We start from the raw sequence: 6,000 nt of genomic DNA, 5'->3' as shown, positions 1-6,000 counted from the left end.
CGGCGGGCGGCGGAGGGGAAGAAGGGGGTGGCGGCGGCCAGATCCGAAGGGGGCGGCGGTGGGCGGCCGGGCGTCGGGCGGCGGGGCGGGGGGCGGCGGGCGGCGGGCCAGGGGGCGGCGGGGCCGGGGGCGGGGGGGAGAGAGGAAGGTTCGGGAGTTCGGGGGATAAGGTGCGGGGGCCGGTGCGGTACGCGTGTGGTGCGGGGATAAGGTGCGGGCCGGATGTGCGGTGCGGCCGGTGTGGTGCGGCCGGTGCGGTTCGCCGAGTGTCCTACGTGGACACTCGGTAAAGGGTTTCTTTGCCGAGTGTCCAACATAGGACACTCGGCAAACTTATTTTGAAAAAAATTTAAAAAATATCCAACCATTTAAAAAAATACCAAATTTTCACACGAACCAATATATATTCTCTATTGACTATACAAAAAGTTTTGTAGTCAAATCAAAACTCGACCGTCATTTTGACTCCAAATCTTATGCAATCCTTCTCAACGTTACTAATCTTCTTCTGAGATGCTTCGGTTTGTAAACATCGTATGTGACGAAATGTGCAAAACATTCTCAATTTTTTTCCACAGCCTCCACCTATGATATCATCACATCATGACAAATCTCATGATTTTCAGACTTTGCTTGTTTTTTTTATAATTTAAAAATACCACTGCCACACGTTCGTGGTCGTGTTTCCTGAACAAGATGTTTGAAATTTCTTGTCATTTCATGGGTCAGATCTCAAATAGGGCCGAATAATATGAATATCATTTTTCTACTCATTTTGTTCCATAATTTGAATCATTTGCAGTTCAAATTTGACTTATACCAAAAATTTCCTTGAAATTCAATTAATTAAATAAATATAGCAAATAAATCCAAAAATATACCAAATTTTAACATGGAGTACCACATGTTGTATGTGGGGAGTAGAAAAAATTTCATGGCGAAAAACGGAAAAAAAATTATTTTTTTGCCGAGTGTCAAAAAAAACACTAGGCAAACCCCCTATTTGCCGAGTGTTTTTTTTGACACTCGGCAAACTACCCTCTTTGCCGAGTGTTTTTTTGACACTCGGCAAAGAGGGGGCTTTGCCGAGTGTTTTTTATTTGACACTCGGCAAAGTCTCGATTTGCCGAGTGTTTTGTTTTGCCGAGTGTTTTTGGCTTGGCACTCGGCAAAGAGCTTGTTTGCCGAGTGCTCGCAAAAAAACACTCGGCAAAAAAAATACACTCGGCAAATTTAAGGTTTCCGGTAGTGTTTGTACACAAGTGGAAATTTAAGTTGAAATTTTATTGGTTAATAGCTGATACCATAAATTTTTGATAGACCGCTCTCATTTTTTTCTTCTAAATATTGAAAAGATAGTGATAACGGTGAACGTATGGTAGATAGTGCGTTAAGCGTATGGACGGATGCAGCAGCCTGCGCGCGCAGCATCTCCTTTCACGCAATTTACCTAATGCATTTCCTATGAAAAAAACTGCAAGTTTGTCAGCACCTGAACCGTTTTTTTAACGGTTTCTTAGGTCAATCTTAATGTATGGTTTCATCGTACTATTACCAAGAGTGTCGTATCAACTTTTCAGTGAAATAAAATTATCACTTTTAGTGTATAGTTTCATTGCACAGTTTCATAAATAGCTTAAATCATTTAATTTTAGCGTTATCCTATAATCAAATGTATCATGCCATGGAACCATAATATGAACCATAATATGATTCATTGGATTTCATGGGACTTGGTAACTGTGCCAAGTGGATTTCATGGGATGAAACTCTCATTTCCTCTCTCATCATAAATAGCCTGCCAAGTCAGCAGTTTTGCTGATGTGGCATGGGATTTAATGCCTATGAAACTTCCATTGAGACTGGCCTTAGGGTAATCCTAATGGAAAGTTTCATGTGATATTTCAAGACAGCCACATAAGTAAGAATGAAATGAAATGGTGTTTGAAACTACCCTCCCCAATACCTAATTTCATGGTGTGGTTTCATATGATCAAAATCGCATTTAATTTCATGACTCATGGAGAGTTGGTATTCAGGTGCAGTTGGTTTCATTCAGATGAAACTAGTTCCCCTTCTTTCTTCTTTAATTTCATATCATGTCATAAAAAATCATATGTGGCATGCTAATTAAGAAGAATGAAAGCTCATGAAACTCAATGTTGGAAGTAGCCTTATGCAACCCTAAAGCTTGCCCTGATTTCCTCTTCCCCCTCTCTAGTCCTCGTCTAGTCCATTGGGTACCAAGTAGCATGACAGATGGAGCCAATAGCCGCACGTGCGACACAGGTCGAGGCGGCGCTGTCGCGGCCTCCTCCAGTCCGGACACAGGTCGGGGGGCGACACAGCTTCTTTCCATTCCAGCGAACGGATCACGATTCGCGAGCGACTCGTCGTCCAGAAGCACAAGCAAGGAAACATTTTACTTGCTTGGGTCGAATCCAACTTGAACTTACTTGGCGCACCAAACAGATCCAAGACGGAAAATTTTGCAGCAAAGTTTCTACCTGAGCATCGCAAACATTGTACGTTAATGCTCTGAGCAGTTACATCGCACCTTACGTGCTGTGTCTAGGCAACATTTTCAGAGGTGCCTTTTCCAAAAACTAGATGACCGAGGTCTCCAAATGTCTTGACAGGCGATGATGTTACTCTACCTTGGTCTCTGTATTCTACTCCATAGGATAATTACTTAGGACAAATAGCACCACGAAAATTTCCGTTCCTGGCCTTCGTCTTCAGACCCACTTCCACGTCATGTTCAGCGTATACAACGTTGGTGCCCCTATAACAACAACTCCATATGCAAAGACAGCCATGGACTTGTCTACTGGATCGGCATTTTCCACACGGTCTCTAGCCCTGCCAGGGGAGGAAAAACAATTATAGTACAATGAAATAGCCACTCTTTCACGGAGAGTACCCCTCAGATCAGCAGTAATTTCTACCAGGTATCACAGTTTCTCTTCAAATATCGATTAGTTTCACCAAGTATAGAACTATTGAAACAGCACATTATGATTGGCAGTGCCATAGCCTTACTGCCCTAAAATCAGCACTGTATCAAGTTGTAAAATTGGTGTACTGGAAATCTACTTCCTCCATCCCAAATTACTATTCGTTTTAGCTTTTCTAGATGCATAGCTTTTGATATGCATCTAGATATATACTATGTCTCGATACATCGCAAGATATATATATCGAATAGTATTTGGGGACGGAGGGAGTATAATCAAACATTTGAAGTACAATATTGGGGGTAGAAATCTACTGTAAGCTGACAAGGTGGTATGCACTCTTTTTACGTGCGGATATGAAGGTATCATCAAAATTTGATTTAATAAAGAAAAACAATGGACTCATCTGATTCCTCTTTCCCGTGTGATTCGCACAGCAAGCATATGAACATACTCAAAGCGGACTATCCTAGGTGGGAGTTGCAGTGTATCTACCATGGTCCGTGAACAAAAGATAAATTTGGATTGAATAAGCAAAGGAAAACTCAAAACAAAAATGCGATTCATCGCAAAACAACCAACGATGCTGCACCATATTCTTGTGCACTCACCGTTGCCACCACATACGCAGAACACTCTCTGGCTTGTCTGCCGGCTCCCTGCCCCCAGTTGAGAAACGCCGCCAGTTATTTGAAGTCTAGTCAAGTATATAACAAGCAGGCGGGCTGTGAACGAGAATACTTGCATCTATTCCTCGAGTCCACCATGTAGATATAGTATGCCGAATTTATCCTTAATCTAAAAAAATATCTATTCCCCGAGTCATATTCTGTCTAAACTCACAACGCGAGATGAACTAGAATGAAGTTGCGTTCAATACAAATGTGCAAGATAAAGATGCTTGTTCCAAGCATTTAAACCATACAATACTGTGACCTTGCGCTATTATTGATTAAATATTTTTCCTCTATGGTCTACATGATTGTTGAGTAAAACATTGTAAAAATGAGTAACAACGAGAAAGGATCAGCGGTTCAGTCAAGGGATGGTCAACCATGTGAAGCCAATGAGTAACAACGAGAAAGGATCAGTGGTTCATTCAAGGGATGGTTAATTGACAATGTGAAGCTGAGAAGTTCATGGGATGTAAACCATCATATGAAGCTGAAATAATAAGAACTTTAAACAATGATGTGACGATCAGAGTTACTGTAGTTGCTACTTAGGGGGTGTTTGGATACGAGGTGTTAAACTTTAACAGTGTCACATCGGATGTTCGGATGCTAATTAGGAGAACTAAACATGAGCTAATTATAAAACTAATTGCAGAACCCTATGTTAATTCGCGAGACGAATCTATTAAGCCTAATTAATCCATCATTAGCAAATGGTTACTGTAACACCACAATGTCAAATCATGGACTAATTAGGCTTAATAGATTCGTCTTGCGAATTATACTCCATCTGTGCAATTAGTTTTGTAATTAGCCTATGTTTAATACTCCTAATTAGCATCCAAACATCCGATGTGACGGGTGTTAAACTTTAACAGCTGGTTGCCAAACAGGCCCTTAAAGTGGCAAACACGACTCAATTCACATGCCTATTGGTAGAATTGTTCACAGGCAGAGGCAAGTGTCAACTACAATGGATGGAAAAGGTTTACAATCATGGATATATCTACAACCACTTAACCAAAACACAGTTTGCAAATACATGTAACATGTAAACAGGTCAAGACACTTAAATCAAATTAAGAACAGAACAAACAAATTCCAGACAGGCAGGCACTCGATCAAATTCACCAGTGCGCATATTTAGTGGGTAGAGTCGTAGACATATACAATACCCTTCACACCGTTCATATATAGCAAAGGATTTGTGATGTCTATGAGCACATGCACAGTTTTGTGGGACCCAAGGGACTAAAGATGACGCCGCACAACTTTAAAGTACGTAAAATAAAACTATTAATAGTTAATTAACCCAAAATCAACCTGAAAATAGACCGCGTATATCTGTCCCACTGTTTGAGGACTAAAACGTCTTTACAAATCGAATACTAGTGATGGGAGAGCTTGGTTCCCTACCAAATTCGCGTGAATCCTAAATAGTGCAAGTGATGACCGCTCGTGCGTTGGGTAATGGAGTTAAGATCCAATCCATTCAAATTGCAGACGAAAGTGAACTAACATACCCACCAATCCGTGGGGTTGTGCGTATCCAAGCAAACCATAACCATAAAAATCCCAGGTCAAGTAGTAGTTGCACAAAGAACTAAAGAATATGGAGGATGGATATGGTCTGCGAGCGGTGCTCGTTACTTGTCCGATTCGAGGGGTTCCGGCTCATCTCGTAACCGGTTGCAGGGCGAAGGACATGGCGGATCTCAAGCCCTCCCCCGCCCACGGACGCGGCTGCCGAGGATCCGGAGTAGCCACAGCTACGGCGGCCAAGCATCGCTAACGGCGGCCGCATCGCCGCCATCCCGCCTTCCCGCTCTCTCGTGTCCGCCCGCCGCGTGTTCCCCCTCTCCTCTCCCTCTGTCTCGCGCGCGTCGGGTTCTGGTGGGCTTAGGGAGAAGAACCTGGGCCGTCCGGTGCTCTATTCCGATTCCGGTTTCCCTTTAGGCCCTGCTGCAACTCTTAAAAAAACGCATTTTCTATTTACCATTTTAGTCAGTTGTTTTTCTTCCTAACATGTTGGCTTGAAGCTACAACACCGAAGCGACACGTACTCCTACTCTATCTATTAGTATAATATCTGTATGTAGATCGAGCTCCGTATAGTGTTAGAATAATACTTCTCTTTATATATTTTTTTGTATACAAAGTAGTACTAGATACCGATACGTGCAGATACTGTCATACGGAGCAATATGCCGCATGCTCGATTCCTTGTCACTTAACCGCACCTAGACTGGAGAAGAATGTCAAAATCACTCGCTGCTAAGTATCAAAAAAAAAAATCACTCGCTGCCTCGAATAAAATCTGAGTGGCCCACACTTGCAGTTCCTATGGGCCTCTCTCCGAATCCGTCCGT

Source organism: Setaria italica, chromosome V, assembly GCF_000263155.2.
Source record: "Setaria italica strain Yugu1 chromosome V, Setaria_italica_v2.0, whole genome shotgun sequence".
In the NCBI taxonomy this organism is placed as follows: domain Eukaryota; kingdom Viridiplantae; phylum Streptophyta; class Magnoliopsida; order Poales; family Poaceae; genus Setaria; species Setaria italica.
This window is presented reverse-complemented; position numbering follows the sequence as displayed.